Raw genomic sequence first — 21,221 nt, forward strand, 5'->3', positions numbered from 1 at the left:
CAAATAGATTATGGGGGAAAGGCTGGTGCCAAGAAAAAAGGATAGAAAGCTCAAAACAGGCAAATGTTTTCTGTCTTTTCCAGACCCATTTGAACCAAAGAGTACTTTTTTCAATATAGCAGCCAATCTGACACAAAATGACAAGACTGACTTACAAACATTTTTACTTTGAAGACAAGTTTATCTCAATGCCCTAAAATCTGTAAGTAAAAAATGCAAGGTTGTGGAGGCTTTTTTAGAGAATGAGCATCTATAGAACTGTGAATATAACTTGGCTAAACAAGAGCAGTAGATTGGCAGCTGATAAACCAGTTAATTTAACCTTGCTATATTCAGCGAATATTGCAGTGTGCTCAAAATGGTAAGGGAAAAAATCATCAACTGTTAACTTATGCTATCATTTCCCCATACAGTAATGTAATTTTCTTATCAGCACTGCAATTCTTTTTCCTAATCAAATGAACTTTTCCCTAATGTAAGTTTTGGGTGCCCCATCTCTGTAAGTGTTCATGGCCAGGTTGGATGGGACTTTGAGCAATCTGGTTTAGTGGAAGATGTCCCTGCCCAGAGCAGTAGGGTTGAAATTGGATGATCTTTCAACCAATCTTCAACCCAAGCCATTCCATGACTACAATAAGATGTCACTTCTCCAAGTGACAGAGGAGACGGTGAGGAGAGATGCTGTGCTGGACCTTGTTCTCATCAACAAGGAGGAACTGGTCAGGAATGTGAAGCTGAAGGGATGCCTTGTCTGCAGTGATCATAAAATGATGGAATTTGATAATTATCACCTCCTCCAAGCTCAGCAGCAATGCAGTCCAGTGAAGGAGAAGCTGGGAAAATAATGCCAGGAGGCCTGCATGGCTGAATGAGGAGCTCTTGGACAAGTTCAACCACACAAAGGAAGCCTACAGAGGCGGAAGCAAAGATAGATAGCTGGGGAGGAATACAGAGAGGTTAGCCCTGTGAATATTTTCTTTGGTAAGAGGTCTAGCGAGCACATGCAGTCACTGAGTAAAAGACATCAGCCCTTTATGAAATACAGCTGTGTTTGGATTAGGAGAAATCGTTGTATAGCTGGACCTAATACATATAACAGTTTTTACTAGACCAGTTGCAATAATGTTAAGACTCAAATTAATAAGGACAGCATTAAAAATGCCCTCAAAATTGTTATTAAAAAAATTAAATCAGTCATTTTTCATTGGTGTTTTATTCATCCTTCCAACCTATATGTCTCTGAGACTTCCAATAAGTAACAACAGCTTTTTTCAAATAAGGACATGGTAAGTTACCAATCATCATCTCAAGCTCTGTGGCAGGTGGACTGCAAAAGCAGTGCTATATGTGGTTTAGGGTATGTAGCTGAGCTGCCATAAACATTTTTTTCTTTTCTCTCTCTTTTCCTTTTTTTCTTTTTCACCATACAGACTACATAGAGATGCTCTTCAGGCACAGAGGTCAGAACACCAATATCTCAGTAAACCCCTGCCCTGTTCTCTTCTTGAGGGAGAAAGTAGTTATGAACCTTAAGAGAACGCTTAATAGAGTGAATATAATGCCGAAGAAAAGGGATGCATACCAGAATGTTTAGTACAGCAGTCTTAGCTCTGTTATTAACCATGCTTTTCTGTAATAGTTAGATCATTTACACTTCTGTAACTTCACCAATAACAATTATTGGGTTTTTTTTAATTAGGTAATTACTGTTCAAATTAGATTAATGTTAAACTCTTGCCTTTTGTATGTCTTTGCACCCACAGTAAGATATTTGGTGTAAGATTTACTGCATGTGTCTAAAGACAGAATGTTTCTCAAGGCATATGAAGTCCACCTTCTCATCTCTACCCCTTGTATGCAAATGGCACCAAAATGATCATATATGCTTTAGAGCAGACTTTGTCTGAGAAAAGTATATCCAGTTTATCTAAACTAGTACTATAATGTAATTCTGTGTTACATTCAAGTTTGAATCTAATATTTTAAATGTGTTTTGTCCACTCTGTCAATAGGAGAGTCTGTACCTTATTTTCTCTCACAGGAAACTGAATTTTTTCCCTGAATTGTGCAAAAGTTTGAGCTAAAATATTCACAAGGGTAATGAAATTCAAACTTTAGCTAAAACTATGGATCAGAAAATCACAAGGGTGGGGATGGTTGCATGTAGTGATTCAATTCCTCTCTTCTGAATCTCTAACTAATTCCGGAAGATATCTAAAATCAATAGTGCATGGTTTAAAATACAGATGTCTCCAGGTGCCTGGTTTGAACTATTCTAGTCTCAAGAAACAGATGCACATTTTACAGTCAGGCTGCCATTGGATATAAACAGGAGATACCCAGGGAACAGTGATAGGAGCTACAACTTTCTCTTCTCTCACATAAACAACTTAAAAATGGTTCTAGGAGGAAAAAATATACATTGGGTCCCATCAACTAATCCACTGTTCATCACCCTCTCACAGTCGGTGGGACCTAAAGCTGCTCGGAAAGTGTGTGGAACAGAAACATTATGGGATGCTTTCAATGGTACAATCTCTGAGCTGCTGTCAGTCAGTAGTCAAGAAGCTTCCAGAGCTTTATGCTGCACCTGAATGATCATGAGAGTTTCCTTACACATTTGCTTTCCACAACCTTACACATTTGCTTTCTTGCCTGCATGAGAGGCTACCTTCAAAAGAACACATGGAGTTCCCTCATCTGAGATATCCTTTATTTTTGTGAGTGGAGTTCTATCATGTGGAAGAGATATCTAGCTATTACTCTTTGGGTAAAGGTGAGTTAGCATTTTGGTTATTTTGACAAAGAATAGGTTTGTGTCCAATCTTAAAAACCAGCCTTTTGTTCTGAACACTTGGGGTGGTGCGCAGTGGGTGCACCAGCTGTGAAAGATGAGTGAATCTCCCAGTCAAACACGCATTTCCCTTGTTCAATATACTTGAATAGCAATATTATGATTCAGCTGAACTCTTTTTAAAGATCACTATTTTAAGGCAGGTTACTATTTAAGGTTCCCTGTGTCATCCTCTGAATGTTACTAAAAATACTTAGCTCTCTTCCAATAAGTATTATTGAAACAGTCTTAGTCACAAATAGAAGGATGGGTATCTAATTTAAAAAGGTATTTTTCACATCTGTGTATTAAATTGGTATGAATACCTATGAAAGATTTACTCAAAAGAATGCTTTTATTTTAGAAAATGGTAAATGTTGTGTGATCTTTGTGACCCATCACACAGATATCTGTTATATGTGACTGTGCTGCCTATCGATGCAAAGCATGGATCCATTCTGTCAGTAATGGGAGAGCAAAATCTGGAAACTATATATTTTTTAATTATTAATAACAGCTCTTTCTCCTTGGTTTACTTGTTTTCCTTCCCAGTATGAAACTGGTTCACATTTTGACTTTGTAACGTTTTATTCAAGTATTGTAGATCTTCTGAGCTCCATTTGTTCATAGGTGATGAAGGTACAATAAGGAAGTACAAGAAAGACAAATACCTGGAGTCTCAGAATAGCAGCTGAATAAAAATGTGCTGTGTACAGTGATCCAGGACAAGGCTCTAACATGATAATCAGACTGAATAAGGCCAGCTTAAAACCAGTAACAGAGTAAATGGTGTGTTAGGATAATAGGGTGCTGACAGGATGGATGCCCTGCAGCTGAATCTCTCTCTTCTTCCTGGAAGATTTTGTAATGGAGAATTAAGCATTGTCTACCTCAGGCTTACTCAGTCAGAATGTATTTCTGCAGATGAAGCTGCTGATATGACAAGTAAAGGCGCAGGGAAGAGTTTTATAAAGCCTTAGCGCTTGCAGGCACAAGTCCCTGCACATTGAGCAGGCAGGGTCAGCGCTGTATCCTCCAGACAGTAACAAATAGAAAAGACTGTGTAGGTATAGAACAATGGTTGATAGAAAAATAAATCAAGCATTATACTGGAGGGTCTAGTGTTACTATGGAGAAATGGGTCCCTTAGGGGTCTGCAAGGAAAAGCTTTGATATGCAAATGTACTAAGTCTTTCGAAAGCATAATGCACTGAAAAAATGTACACAAAAAAAAGGTCTGGTAGATTCATTACTATACAAGAGCTCACTCACTAATAACAGGGTTAATAATAAGCAGAACACAAATAATTGGCAAATTGGAAAAAAACAGCAAAGGTGGCACAGTTACACATCTTTTAAAATTTCCTGTATGTTTTTCACACACACAAGCCAGAAATTGCCCTCCAAAAACAAAATGTATTTTAAAAGTTTTAGTTTAACAGAAGAATATTCCTTTACAAATGCAATTCTATTGCAAAACAGGTAGAATTCTCTGTGCCATCTAATCTCAAAATGAACTTTTTCTACGTGCCTGTTGACTAATGGGAAATTAATAAAGGTTTAATTAAAAAAGGTGAGGAAATAAACAATATCAACAATATTTTACACTAAAGCATCTTTATTTCTTGCTACAAATAACTTTACATTTTTAAACTAAGCAGTTCCATGAATACTGGAACTAATGATGTGTGATTTTATGGATTAGCAATTAGCTGGTGATTACCTTTGTGTCTGAGAAGGTGCAAATTACAATCAAGAGACAACAACTTGTTCTTAATATTAGGGTAATTTTAAAAGGTCTCTCTGTTAGTTCTTTATAGTCCAGTAATGTCTGTGCTTACACGTTTTTTTACCATACTCAGAGCATACTGGCAGTATGTTTGTTTGGTCTGTTCCATTCAGGAAAATATGCAAAAATAGAATATAATTTTATGTGATTTTATGAAATTGATGATAATTTGGAAGTTAAATGCTCTTTCTCTTTCTCTTTCTCTTTCTCTTTCTCTTTCTTTTTCTCTTTCTCTTTCTCACATACAGAGCATAAATCTAAGCTAGAGATGCTTTTTTTTTTTTAAGATGAATATATTGTCCATGACCTCCTCTTACTTTAAGTGGTCTCTCCCTTCCACACAAACCAGCTAATGCCATTTTTAGAGTATTTTATAGATTCTTCTTTTAATTAAAAAAAATGTTTAGAAGCTAACAATCACTCTAAATGTTTCTCTAATATCGTTCTGTGGAGTCTGGTTTCTGTAAAATTTTAGGAGGTATAGTAACCAGAGAGGTGTTCAGCCATCTCCAGGAAAGCAGAGCCTAAGCATGCATAACAATGACTTGGGTAGACAAATACCACCCCTCCAAGTGACCCTCCTTCCTCTTTCTTCCCCAGCTTTTATTGCTGGGCACCACATCATATACTATGGGACATGCCTTTGGTCAGTTGAGCTCAGCTGTCCTGGCTGTGTCCCTTTTCAGCCTCTTGTGTATCACCCACAGTCCTGGCTGGTGAGGCAGTGTGGGGAAACAGGAAAAGCCTTGACACTCTGTAAGCACTGTTCAGAAATAGCTAAAACATTCCCATGTTTTTATCACGGTTTTGGTCACAAATCCAAAAGAACACCATAGGATCTACTATGAATAAAATTAACTCCATTGCAACCAAAACCAGAAGAATTTAGGACTTTGTTAATATTATTGTAATTTGAGGCAGGATTTATATTATGGCGTCCTTTGTTTAAGGATTTAGATTTTAAGTCTTTATTTGTGGGTAAAACATTTCTGTGTTAAACTGAGATGCCTTTATTTATTCTATTTACTCCCATGTCATGATGTGAGTATAAATCCAGCCATTTCAAGTAGACTCTTCACTGTACACTATATTGCTCTTTGAAGGAATAGCATGGGAAAAACTTTCATTTTTCGTAATTATCTGTTGGAATCTCCTCAGTAAACTATTCTCCTGCATTGTCTGGGAGGACTTTTTGTCGTCTCTCATCAGGTGCTTGAAGGTGAATCTACTTTAATTTGTTCTGGATCCCATATATAATTTTTTATATGTTGTCCAGAAACATCAAACTCAGGATATATTTTGAATTTCTTTTTCTGGAATTTTTAAATAGATTCTGAAATTTATAGACGAGTAAACTATGTTTTTTTTTTGGTGATAACAAATAATAAGTAGTATGGTACTTTTCTATATGGATGATTACAACCATTTCAAATGTGTCAGAATTTTGTGTAAGCCAGAACTTTGATGTGGATCTACCCAGATCTTTTCTCATCAGTCAATATCTTGATGAAGGCATGATCTTATTTTTGTTGGTTGTATGCACAATAAATGTATTGTCCAAATAAGTTTCAAAGTGTTTAGATATGACTTTATGAACAAATATGTTACTTATTTTTATATTTTTTTACATACTGACTTTCTTTTTTTACAAAAACTGGGGACTCTGTATTTCTTGTCTCTCCTTTTCCTTCTTGTTGATATTTTTTCATTAAAATTCCAAAAATATCTTCTTTAAATATACCAATATGTATGTAATAGAAATAAAGTCTGGTGTTTCTGTGACACTGTGATTGCATCAAACAATTTGAAGCTGCTTACTGTGGTATTCTTAACATTGTCTATCTCTCTTTTACAGTTCTTGCTTTCCACATGAGAATTATGCTAAAAATATGAATAATATATGCAATCTAATAGCAGCTTCCATGCTAAATTGTCATTGCCTCCAACTATGTTGCCTTCAGAATGTGTTAGGCTTGATACGGTTGTCCTCCACAGTTGTACACAAAGTTCCTTTTAATGCAATGTGACATGGGCAAAAGTGTTGGTTGTGATTACTGTACAAACTTTGTGGTCTGAAACAGGTATGTCTCAGACACATTTCTGAGCATATTTTATTTTAAATTTCACCCTAAATGATACAAAAATGTTAACTTTAATAATGATCCTTTTATATGGAAAAAGGTTTTTAATCAGAGAAGAGTAATGCCTCCTCAAACTTAAATTAAATCAAGGTCATAATGTACATTTTAATGTGTTTTTTTCTCTGTGTTAAAGATTTTTCAGTTTAATTTTTTATTCACAAATGACAAAGGGGAAAAAATAGTATTTTTTAAACTTCAGAAAGATCTCTTCAGAAAGACCTCAATATTTATAATATTGAAGACAAAAAATCAGTTCTAGAGAGATAATTAGTTCTAAAATATTGAGAAAAAAGAAGCACAATTTTTATACTTTACTTCCTGTGTGTCTCTTTTTAATTTTTTCCCCCTAAAAAGATTGCGTTAAATTAATTGAAGCATTTTTACTCTATTCCTATGTATCCATAGAAAAGCCCACATATATTTGGCTTCTTGCTGTCCATGTAGTCTAATAAAGTTCGAAAAAGAAGCTTGCTTTTTTTTTTCTCTGACACTGCAATACAAACTTCTAACAATGCAGAGATGTGACATTCATGTTGCAGTAAAAAAAACAAAAAAACCAAAAAACAAAAAAACTCTACCAGAATCATGCATAATTCAAAATTATCTACTCTATAAATGATCAGGATATCAAAAAGGTTCTGATTGCTCTTCTGTTAGAGTAAGAGAATTCCATATTTTTGGCTGATGCTTTGTCAAGGGAGTCAATGCCTAAGATAAAGAGTAAAACTGAAATATAAGTCAGTTTATTTTTAGAGTAAATTTAGACAGAAACCTATATATTTACACTGATGCACATGTAATTCTTGGGACTCACTCCCCTTTCATTTCTCAAAAATTCTAGGAAAGTAATTATTGCTAAAAATCATAATCATTGCTAAAGATGCATTCAAATATTTTCCTGAAGTATTAGGAGTGGTGTGACCAAGGATGTTCTGAGATAAAAATGAAACTTTAAAGTGCACACAAGAGACAGAAGTATAAAAAATTGCAGGCAATTTTCACTTGCATTAATCTAAGATGACATCTCCTATTACTGGTGCAGCTCTGCTGTTGGCTGATAAGAGGGTTGCTGTGACCTTATGAGCTAAAGTACACAAGTCAAAGTGTAGCAAGTATATTGAATATTTTTCAAGTAGGGGTTATTAAAACTTGTATACAGGGAAATCTTATTAGTGTAGGGAATCTATCAACATCTTTGTAGTAAAAGTGATCTCTGATGGTCAGTGATGTTTCTTTTCAGTGCTTTTGGATACTTTACACCTTGCTCAAAGCTGTGGGATTTTTTGTTGTGTGTGGGTGGTGGGGGTGTTTCAGTTTTGTGGTTGGTTGGTTGGTTTGGTTTTTTGGTTTTTTTTTTTAAATTTCTTATTTGGTTGGTTTTGTTTTGTTGTTGTTTTGCCAGGTTCAGGGTTTTTTTGTTAATCTGAAAGGCAATTTTTTATTATGAGCCTTGTCCCTCTGGTATGAATATGAAATTACTTACCTTTTTCTCCTTTAGATTTTAATTGCCATAGATAAGCATTAACAATGAGTTAGCCATCGATCTGAAAGTCTTACTCTCAGAATTTCTTAGGAGTTCCTCTCATGGTTATGTCAAGGGATGGTGCCTACTTCTACCTCAGAAAAGAAAGGCACTGGTTTCAGCCAGCTGGGAAGGTAGTCTTTTGTATGTGGTTTTTTTCTTTATTTCTTAAAAAAATTCTTTCTTCCTCTATATCTAGATATAGATATATATTTATGTCTATATCTAGTTTAAATCTATGTCTATATCTGTTTGTAACCACATATCTACATCTGCACAGATGTGTGCATACAAAGACACAAAGCAAAATTGTGTTTCTATGAAAATATAAGCTTTAAACATGAAATTATATTTTTATGGCACTGTTGTTTACATAAATATATTCAACCAATCTCTGTGCATTCATTACTTTCATTCCAATCATAATTAACTGCAAAATGCCAGGAGAAACTCACAGGCCTTATTTCTGAACAAGGAACAAAATCCATACGATTTTCACAGAGAAATTTCAAAGACCAAAATTTGATTATTTGATCATAGCCTTGCCTTCAGTGACAAAATATCCATTTATCTGCATGACTTTTTCCTCAAATAATGAGCAAAAATATCCAAACAACAATAGCTAAGCTGCTAGTGTGACTACATTACCAGTTTCTTGATTCATGATATACTTTATTTCTTTTGAGGCATTTTGCACTTTCCACTAGACAAATCCCCACTGAAATTGGGCCACAGTGTGAGACAATGCAGTTTGTTTTGAAATGCCTGATCCCCACTAGGAATTCCAGATGGACTGAATAGATACTTGAGGGATAAAAAGGTTATTGATACCACACAGATTTCCACCATGGGCTGGATGACGTGGTGCTGAGGAAGATGCATTTTTTGTACTTCTCTGGCTACACTAGAAGTGCAAACATAGCATGGAGAAAGTTGACTGCACTAGCTGTCCTTTGCCTTCAGACAAGGTGAGCTAAAGAAGGAAAGTGCCCTAGTGATACCTGTTCCTACAGAATCCTCAGGTTTTCTTGGAGACAAGAACTGCAATAAATGGTTACAGAATTGCTTTTCATTCCTTGCATAACACTTGTATATTTGTTGTTACTCTGGTACCTTTTTTTTTTTTTTTTTTTTTTAATTTGTGAATCTGTGTAGAAAAATGTCTTTAAACTACTTCTTACCAGTCATTCATGGGCAAGTTGCATGTGCAGAGCTGGAATGCTGATGTCAGAAGAAAGGATTAAAAAAAGATAAATTTAAGCACATAAAACCTTTTTAATGTTACTTTTAAACCTTGAAAATAACAATTACACAGGAATAACTGTCTAGAGAATCAGAAACAGACTCACCTCTCAAAAATCCCAGGTTTTCATGAAACTGACAAAAACTTTTTGCAAGATAAATCATCTAGTTCTTTCAGTTATTACACTGAAGAAACTTCTTATTCTCGATTGATTGCAATGGCATACCAGTAATTTTAAAAACTGAAGCACTTTTTAATGTTAGGGGGAAATTAGCTGATGCTCTGAACAGGATCAAGTATCTGGAGGTGACATTGGACCTTAGGACATTCTGGAAATTCTCTACTAAGACAGCATACAGCTGCCTGTATGAAAATAATGACAAAATATGCAAAAAATCAGTAGGGAAAACAAAAATATTATGGTTAGGCTGGCATGGAGCTGGACATTATGACATCACCAATGTAAGAGACGTACAGGAGAAATTCAGATAATTTGCAGGCTTTAAATGGACTGTCTTTCCATCTGCCTCAGTTATATCTTATGGTTTCCTGAAGTTTGTCAGTTCATTCTACAACATTTCTGTTACCCTCCTAATTTAGTTCTCAAGTAAGAGACACAAGAATGTGCTCTTTAAGGAAAAACATTCAATGAATAATTTAAAAACTCCTCCAACTCCTTGGAACATTTCTTTTTTTTTCAGGGTCATGTCAGGAGGAACTCCACACCTGCCCCTGAACTGAGAATTAGTCCTGAAAAGTAAGTCAAGCTGTAAAGCACATCCTGGAATAGAAAATCATTTCAGCCTCTTCCCCTTCAAATAAATTAAAAAGGATTTTGTCTGCAGCTGAAAATGTCATTATCATCAAAGTCTTATTCTGACACAGCAGAACAAGATCAATTTCTCAGAGACACTGCAGTGGGTTGGCTGCTGTGTGTGATTCTCCTTTCCCCCAAAGCTGCAAGCAACCCTTGACAAATTCACTTTGCTTTCTTATGAGGGAGGGGGAATGCTATTGCAGAGCCATATTTAAATGTATTGCTAAAATAGACCTTCAAGTAAAAAAAGGAGCCTTTCTCTACTAATCACCGAGAATGAGAAAAGCGCCTAACTCTCAAAGACATAAGGAAGATAAAAAAAAGCAGAAGGCAGTAAGAGAGGAGAAAGGAGAGCATCTCCATGTCTTCACAAATATGAGTGTATTTGTGAATGCACACACACAAATACAGATTTCTCTTTGGAGAGTTACAGCTTGTTGACAGTGAAATGAAAAAAACCCCACAATACTTTCAAATATTTCATCAGCTTTAAAATATTTGTCTCATATTCTGGACACTAATTCTTTTGCAAGATATCTGAAAGGTTTCAGAAGGGGAATTATTTTCATCAAACCATTGTGCTTTATTGCATTCCATGCAAAGTTTTCATGTGAAAGATTTATTTTTACATGGAAAAGGTGTTTTACATTTTAGTCTGCATTGTTTGTATCTTTAAACTTGAATTTCAGAAAAAACTGAGTACTTTAGGAACCATGCCCTATGGAGAAACTGACCCTTAGGTTAAAATTTCAGTATGTCCAGAGAAAAGGTGCCCATCTCTCCTAAGGGCATGTGCAGTAGATGAAAATATAAGGAGGAAAGTTTATTTGGAAATGTTCATATCTCCAAAGCTGAGGCTGGGAATATTTCTGGAAGTAACTCAGAGATAGAAAGTGTCTCTCTAGAACCTGTATAATTCCATGGTGACACGGGGCATGTCTCTGATTTCCTGAATGACCTGAATACATCAGTCTCAGCAGTCCTTCCTGTTTAGCTTTCTCTTACATTACCAGCACAAGCCATAATAAGTCATGCAGTTCAATGTTTAACATTCTTGGTCTAATGATCTGTGAATATAAATCTCTTTTTTTGGCAAACCCTACGTCAATTAAGAGCCAATTAAGTCAACTGGTAGACTATGGGATGCTGTAATTATGTGTTCATCGCTGAAGGCTGGCAAATTGCCCAAAACTTGTTCTCGTTCTTCTGATTTTACATAGACGCATTTTTAGAAGGCTTTGTTGATATTAAATACATCAAATTATTGAGGTGATGAGCTTGGATTATATAATATATGCTTATTTTTTAAGAGAATTTTATTTTTCAGTTTTCCCTGTCAAAGTTGTTTAAGATAAAAGAAACACACTGTGTGGCACTGTTGCATGACCAAATTTTTTTTTTGTAGATGTAAGTAGTACTGATAGTTCACTAGCTAGTGTTGTATTATGTTAATCTATTTTATGATGATTTTTCCATCATCAGTTTAAGTGGAATTCCTTAGCTCATATTTAAAACACACCAAAAACGTATTATTAAAGTGGTTCATTGGTTTACTAACATGTAATTAACCGGCAATGAGTGAACTACATGTTCAGGATAAATATCTGCAACAGATCAGCTAAAACAAATATTAATAAAAACTGAAAGCTCCTATGCACATTTTTATGAATAGTTAAAAAATGTTCCTGTTTCATTTTATACTCAGTTAAGCGGTGTTTGCTAAGGGTGGGATATGCAAGCATAAGACTTAATAGAATTAAGGGTGAACTTTTCCTTTTTGAGTGATACATACCATGGAGATTTCACCATGATTCACTTGATATTTTTCTTTAATTGTCTGGACTTTCTTCTACAAATGTAGACTTTTGGAGAAGTGCAAATAGATTTAAAAAATATGCAAACAATACTTGTATAAAAATGGTGCGTCATTCATATGCTTCAGAATAATTAAAGTGAATGTTGTTACTCAGAAGAGAGGTGTTGATCCTAAGAATAGAAATACTTAGAAATAGATTGGTCATGTTTTCAGAAAAGTAATTTCATCATTTGGCAGGATACATGATCTACCCCACTTACAAATCCTTATGTCTTGACTGTAATGTCTTATTCCAATCTATTTCAAATAATTAAGATAATATTACACTTTTGGTAGTGACAGTTGCACTTTATTATCTCTTGGGATTTCAACTCTTTGATATTGTAATGTGTAATTAACTCTGAAGAATGCATATTTGTTTAATGACATTTAGAGCTGCTAAATCAAACTTCCATATAATTTTCTCACTGATAAAACCTCCTTAGCAGCGAATTTTAGAAAGAATTTCACTAATTCTTTAAAGAGATTGTATCTGAATGAAGATTGCATTTTTTAATTTATTAGAAACCAGGTTGATTAATAAAAATCATGGATTTTTTTGTGTTTTTTGGTTTTTGTGGGGTTTTTTTGTTTTGTTTTTTTCTGTCTGAAACTGCATTATTCTGCAGTCTTTTACTCTCAGCAGGACTTATTAACTCAAACACAGAACTGTGTTAACATAACTACAAGTTTACAGTTGCATCCTGCCTGGACAGCTAGGAGTAAATGAGGGAGAACTTATTTGCATCAGACTGAAAAACAATGAAACAAGAAGAAACCAGTCTTTGATCAGCGGTAACCCTGAGCAAGTAACTATTCCTGAAACTGGAAGACCATAGTTTTTCATTACTTTATGGTATTTTTATGTTTGTAGCAAGCCTTTTTTGTTTTATTTGTTTCATGCTTGATTACAAGAATAAAGTGATTATGCTATGTCATGTTGAAAGAGTTGACATTTTAAAACATTTTTTCTGAGAAGGTAAATGTAGAGCAGAAATGTTATTTGTAGCTCATAAAACCAGATTTTGTGACCTTCCAGTGTTGCAAGTGTGTTCAATGTTGACAAACGCACAACCTACAGGTTGATTAATTTTCAACTGATGCATGGGAGTTACTTTACTTGAAACTGCATTGAAAAGAAACTGGATATTGGGTGTATCAAGGCTTCAGTGAAATATGTGAGAAATGTCAGAGCTGAGAAAAGACTGCAATTCATAAACCACTGGAATAAACTGCCTATTATTGTCCAGAGAAAGTTATAACTATGGAGTGCACTTCTATAGACACCAAAAGAATTTCAATAAATATTTATAAATTGAAAACATTTATATTTCCTGTTAAGTTTAGCATTAATAAACTGATGCAAGTCAGTTTCACATTTCTGCATTAGAATGTTTGCACCATATATAAATATATATATAGTAGAAACATACTAATTTGTCTGTGTTCCAGTCCAGTTCTTGATTTCACCATTCTACTGTGATGCAGAGCCATGATGTAGTCTCCAAGTTACTATATTGACTTACTCTTAAAACAGTGACCCATTCTTTTAAGCTCTAGACAGCTCACAAATCTATGTATTGATAACACATAAGAGATGATGCAGAATAAAGTGAAAGTTTTAGTAAACAGGTAGGGGATAGTTTGTGGTTTTTACATTTAAACCACGAGACACTTTGACTGCTGAATACAATGCATTACCTGAAAATTATTAAAAAATAATAATTCATTGTTCCATGCCACTATTTTGAGATTTTATATAAAGGTTACTGTTTTGTAAAAACGTTGATTTTTAAACCCACTGCTTCTGCTGAGGAGAGAAATTTCAGCTATACTTAATTCATAATGTCACTGCAATGAATGAACTTAGTGATGAAAATTATGTTGTTTAAATATTAGAAGCCAAATTTCAGAGAAATATTTTTATCTCTGCTGCACAGTCTAGAAATGAAATATGACAGAAAACATGAAATCTATAAATAGTTATATTAATGCTGTCTATCACTGATATGTCTGTAATTACTGTTCTAAATGTGATACAGATTTGTCATTACAGGTTGTGAGGAATGGTATTGTTAGAAGATTCTTGGAAGAGCAAGGTTAATTTGGTGTTTGTGTTTCTAGACATTCTAATTACAAATTAGCATCTGTTCTTGTATATATTTTATCTGACTTGAGAATAATTTTTGCAGGAGAGAGAAAGGGATGAGAGAGTTAATTACTTGTGTTCACTTTACACTAAGACTGGAAAGAACAGAAACACCCAGAGAACAATGCTATAAAGAAATGTACACTAAAAAAATACTAGTTTTGCCTCTTTTTCTCTGTAGACTATAAATGGATCTTACAGTGGCTAGCTCATGCTTAGGTGTAATGATGGAGCCAACTGGGAGTGAGATAGACACAAGGTCACAACCACATGACTCACTGACATACAATCTAGAATCTCTACTCAGCAGGATGCAGTCAATGGCTGGATAACAATTTCACTTCTTCTAGGATTTCTATTCTCCCCACCCCCAACTCAAACATCTCAGGGACCCAGCACTTCCAGTCTGTCTCTGACCACTGCCATGGATGCAGGGGAACTAGATGTTCACTCTGATCAGAAAATTTGTCAGGTCCTGGACGTTCATGTAAAGGCTCAACCTTGATCTCAGCCTTCTACACAACATTGGATGTTCAAGATGTCTCTGACTGCTGTCCTTCAGAGGCCATTTTTAAAAAGAATGTATTGATTTCTAAAGTAGACTGGTGGAATAAACTGGCCACAGCCTTAGGAAATCTCACAGCTGCAAAACAGACTTTTGGACTTTTTTGATATTTGTGTCAAACTCAATTTTCTCCAGGGTTTTTATTGCCCTGTGATCTCCTGTCCAAAATATGTTCCTATAGTGCTAAGTTAGGAAAATCTGTGGAACAAAGTTCATCTATTGCTTTTTTTTTTTTTTTTTTTTCTGGTTTGCTTTCCTGGTTTTTGTATGCTTTCATACCAAATAGATTATTTAGTTGGAACTGAGGAGATGTACTCAAGGTTTGATTCAGCTGTGTAGTATGTTTGAGCTGCTTTCAGTTTGTATCTGGTGTCTAATTACTAATTAATACTGTTGGTAAATAATGTTTAGTACTCTTTGAGATGAATCCCACTACCACTGTCAATAAATATACAAAATTGCCAATAAAATGGTAAGAAATAGATGGATAAATTAGCTTCAAATGACACTTTTTAGGAGAATATATTCATGACAAACATACATTTGTAAGTATATAACAAGCTGCAAACAGCAAAACTCATATAAGTACTAAAAGAAGGTGATAAATATTGCACATCGCCTCAAGTCCTGCCTTAGCCACTGCCTTGTGGATATCACAGAAGGTAGTTCTCTGTGATGAAGGATGCCTTTTTAAACTGTGTTATTCACCACTCCTTATGCAAATGGACAAAGTCCCAGATCTCCACTAATGAGGGCTTAGCTATTCTCCTTGTGTGTACACAATAATGCTGTGGATATTAAGTTAAGATATCAGATGACTAGGTTTCCATACTGCTTAGACTTACTCATTATTGTTTTTCAATTTTTAAGTTTGTTCAAACATGTAACTTACAAATGTTCTTGTTCTTCTTGAAAATATTTTCTATTTTCACGTAATCTTTTCAGTAATAGTGAGAAGAAAGACATAATACTTAATAATCTACCTGGAAATGCCCACATATATATTATATTTTGCTATATTTTTTTCCTGCTTACATTCAGTATTTCTTCATACAGAAAATATCCCACGATGTCTTTACTATGTAGGCATGGAAATTTTATTTCACAATGCAACCTTCATTATGAGTCCCTTTTGTAAATAGGAGGTTTCTGTACTTATTAATAAAGTTGCTATTCATTTATTTATATAATTGCAAGGTAGAAAACCATTTCACAAATAAAATGATTTAAAGTGACTTATATTTGTTTTTGTAACACTATTAAATTAACAGAAATGTTGAAAAAATATTGTTGCAGGGGTAAATTTCTTGTTTCTGTTACAAAAGTTGTGGAAATATCATGAAAGGAGGAAATTAGATCAGGCGTCTTTAAAGCTGAGTTGGGCAACAACATTGCAATATTGTCTGTGGATTGAATATACTGCAATGAGTTTCTGCAGTAAAACTGTCTTCCTGGCTCCTCCCATGCAGATTTTCCTTTCAGAATTCTTTCACTTTATATAAAATTCGTACAGAAATATAAGTTGAAAAATGAACTCTTTTTTTTAATAATGAACATGTTTCTCCCTCCCTATAAATTATTACTCAACATTGTTGGAAGTATTTCTTGTCTTTCTTATGTTTACTAAGTGCCATATATATTTGCATACATATATGTTTAATCAGAGTTTCTGTTTTTCTGTTGTTGTTTTGGTTTGACTTTTTTTGGTAGAACCATGTGGACCTATGATCAGATATCAAGTAAAATCTGTCTAGACAGAGACACTGTGCAGCTTATTTGCATAGAGTATAACAATGACAATGCTGCACATAAATCACATTTATGTTTGTTCAACTGTAACTTTATCTGTTTCATGGCACTTGCTTCTGCTACTCTGGGATTTTGACATTTGTTGGTGGACTGACAGTAAATAGTAACTCCCCACGTTGCTTTTTGAAGTTGATGATGTAAGAAATAAACTTATAAATTAGGGCTCTCTTGGTGAAGCCTGAACTCAACTGATGGATACAGTAGTATGTAGCAACAGCATTTAAGGAATCTGGTAAATTGCTTTGAGTATTAACTGTGAAAAACATGAATAATAATTAGCAGTTAGCATTTGCAGTGGATATAGCATCCATGTGACACTTCAGAGACTTTAAAAGTCAATCTGCATTTCACACTAGATGAATTATATTTTTATTTCAGGCAATGACATTATTATGCCTGCAGGCAGTCATCAATCATCCTCTGACCTAAAAGTCATGGATCACTGCTATTAGGATTTTATTAAATTGGTAAAGAGAAACTCTGAACTTTGAGAAGCAGATGACATTTTACAGGGAGAAAGATAATACAATAAAGCAAAACATTCTTGCTATCAACAATAAAAGGACAGAGAATACACATTTGAAACAATAATGCAATGAAAATCAAAACTGATGCAAATAATACAGACTACTGGCTGCTTTTCTTATTTATTTCAAGTTTTATTTAATTTTCCCTAGTTAACACAAAGCTTTCCAGGATTTTAACATCTCACCTAGGATGTTTAAAACATCTATTCTTGTTTATTATTGCAAGAGTACTAGCAGTATTTGTTCATATAATTAAAAGAAATAGCAATTCAATTAATTTTGTTAAATTTTGCAAGAAATATTTACACTTTTTGCTAGCTAACTAAATGGTTATAGACTAAGTTAGAAATACATTAATACAATATTCTTTCATTATTTTTTTCTCAAAAAAGTGTTTTGATAAAATGAGCATCAAAGGGAGATTTGTAGTAAAAGCATACTATGATATGCTTCATATTTAAAAGAAATTATTAGTATTCTCCTATTGTATAACCCACAACTAATTAATTTGCATGAGAGAATAAACCTGGTTTGAAATTTCTTCTTCTTCTTTTCTTATGCCCTAACTATCCAACAAGAAACAAAACCCAGATATTTTAAAAAGTTGCTTTAGAAGGGTTGGAATGAGCCATCAAAACAAGATCACGGAGGTGCAATGAGAAAAGGAACAGAAAGTAACATTTTCTAGTCTTTCGATTTAAGAAGCCTCTCATTGATTTCAATGAGGTCGATACCATAAGAAGGATGAGATTAGAAAGCAAGTTAATCAATATAAAACTATTTCCCCTGCAATTTCTATGAAATTTTTCAATTTAAATAAACTCTTTTTTTCTTTTTTTTTAACTAGGCTTTTCTCTGAAATTCTGCACTTCTTCTACTACTCATTCTATTGTACCAAGTGTGATGGTGTTCTTTGAACTCTTTGTTATGACATAATAAATTTTTTTTATTCTCTCCTTTCTCAGAAGTATCTGTGCTGGTAGAAAGCAGTCATGAGAAGTAAATGAAAGCATGAAGGAAAGAAGAAGAAAAAAAGGGACCTGGAGAGCATATAACCTTATTTTTTTGAGCACAAGTACAATATATTAATGAAAAGAGTAAAATGTGTTTTGTTATTAATATTTGCACAGGTTTCTTTTATGACATTCCTATGGGGGGAAAAAAAGAGTTAAATTTAGCGAAGATACTGTTGTGTGGTATTAAGACAGCCAAATGGTTTCAACTATAAAATAACTTGGCATTTAGAAGAAATCTTCAGTTTTAAATACTGATTCACTCCAGTTATCTTTAAATCTTCTTCTATTTCTTAGTTCAGCTGTATACCCAATTATAAAGTCTGTGCATCAGTAAATGCTCAATAGCCATGGCCTATTTAACAACAGAACTGTTTTTACAACAGGAACTCTTTATGGGGTTCTGCTCATGTAGGAATAGATGTCTACCACATGAACATCTTCATGTGAGCCAATCACTCTCAGCTGCCTTTATAAATGCCAGAAGAAAAGAAATATTTCTTGGACGTGATCCCAAAGACATTTAAAGTAAGTCAAAGAATCCTTGCCCTTATATCCTTATTTATATATATTGGTTATAAAGGGATCCTGAAATAATGAATTTAAATATTTACATCTATGTTTATTTGGATGAATCTCTCATAGACCTTATTCATTGCTGGCCATCTTCTGCAATAGTAACAGTAGTAGACAATCTTCAGAGGGAAAAGGTCATTTATTTTATTAGCCTTAGAAGAGTTAAAGAAAGTAGCCAGTTCTGCACTGATTATGAACACTTGAATTCTGGAAATGTGATTTCTTTTAAAGGGATTACATTCATTGATGACTGTCTTGAGGATAAACAGCACTTTTCTAAGACTGTGGGGAAATGAAGCTGGATTGGAGGTTAGCAGAATGCTGAGTTACAAAAAAAGTCAAGATAGTCTCACACAATTATTTTTTAATGTTTTGTGATCTTTTGAGTAAAAATAGTCAAATTTCTGCAGAATAAAGGGGTCTTCTGTAAATCTAGAATATGCTTTCAAGCAAAACATAGAGCTGCATTTCTCCTGTATTTGGCATAAATCTGGTCAGAGGAAAAAAGATTAACTTTTAACAGCAAAAAAACAATGTGCAAAAAATCCCATCTAAACAAAGCAAAACAAAACTAACTACCCCTTCCTCCACTCCTGTGATGGTAAGGACTCCAAAATAACTATACTAAGGATTTGAAACTCATCATCAGTTTGCAGCATCTTCTGTGATAGCTGGCAATCCACACAAAATGAATCCCAGGAAGTCAGTTGTCTAGTCATACAACTGTCTAATCATAGACAGTTAGCCTTGGATATGAAATGATCAGGAGCATCTCCATGTTGCAAAACTCAGGGGTCATCACTTGCTGCTGTACATGTGTGTGTTTGAGAACTCAGTTGTCCATAATGTGCTTGAACTTTGGTGTATTTAGAACTCAGAAGGTATTTCTGCCTATCTTAAGAAAATGGTTTCATCTGAGTATTCACAGGTGGAAATTGTCAATAATGAAAATGAAACTGCAGGGTTCCACTAATTGAAAGAAGAAGGCAGTTTGGAATTCTTAAATATTTTTCAGGTTAATAATGTTGACATTATGTATTTTAATAATATAAAGGCGGTTTATGAGATTTTGTGCAACAGGGATGATTTACAAAAAACATGTGAAAATAATTATTTACAGTTCACATTTCCATCATCCCCAGAGCATATACTCCCCTTTTTTCCTTTCACTAAATTAAAAATCTGTTATAGTTCTGTATAGTTTATGTGATCATGCATTTCAAAGAGGTATACAGATATAATAATATTCATACAAGCAGAGAGAAATCTAATAAGAACAAAAAAGAAATAAAATTCAGAACATGCACAATGCTATACAATTATCCATACTATCATTAATTTGATAACATAACCTATAATATATCTATTATATATGTGATAAGATTGCATTTTGGAATCATGCTGTATTTTCAATATAAATATATACTATGAAGTAGTAGTAGTTGTTGTTGAAAGTGACCTATTAATGAAATAATTTGCAAATATTTGGGGTTTGGCTAATTTTGAGGAAAATATTTTGAATTTGTATGTTTTTTGCTTAATACCACTGGTAACTATGATAAAGGTTGTGAAAAGTTTGGGGTTTGGTTTTCTCCTTGTTTTTTTTTTTTTTTTTTTTTTAGAATTTAAGCAACAGGGAAAAATTTCAGATGAGCCTTCTGTTTACATCATAAAAATGATCAAAATGATGAGACCCAAAAGATAGATAATTTCAGCATGCTTCATGCCTCTTTGTCAAATAATGTCCCTCTTGTAAAATTAAGGTGAATTTAATTCTAATATATATCATAAAAAGGAGATTCTAGGGAGTCTCAATCAAACCATATCTTGTTTTAGCACTCTGTTCAAGATGATTAAATTTCCCATTTTCTGTTCTTGATGGGAGTTGAAAAGGGGAGTTATTTTTATTCTTAGTTCTATCCCCTGCTCATAAAATTATAGATTGCAGATTTTCTAAAAAAGTAAAAAGTGAACTCCCAGATGCATTGACTTCTCAGGAAATAAAAAAAAAAAAAGTTATTAAAAAGTCAGCACTGTCTTCTTTCAACTGTAATGATCTGGGGGAAAGAAAAAGAAGTGGTCTAAAATCAGCAGAAATGATGCTAGGACAATTCTTGTGTTACACTGCAAAATCTATTGATACACAGAAAAGAACAATACAACAAATTTCTATGAGAAAAATAACCTCTTGGCAGCTTTTCTAGGCTAAAACTGGCAGTTGAGGACACTGGCAAATCTTTCACAGTGAGCATAAAGACATAGATCATAATACTGACATCTGAAATAGGCTATAATAGTTAAAAAGCTTAGATAACACTCAGTATCTAGTTCCCATTATAGAAGTTTGGGGAAAGAAGAAAATTCTGGCCTTTTCTTGACAAT

The sequence above is a fragment of the Lichenostomus cassidix genome, chromosome 1, assembly GCF_008360975.1.
Source record: "Lichenostomus cassidix isolate B80296 chromosome 1, HeHo_3.0, whole genome shotgun sequence".
NCBI lineage: Eukaryota > Metazoa > Chordata > Aves > Passeriformes > Meliphagidae > Lichenostomus > Lichenostomus cassidix.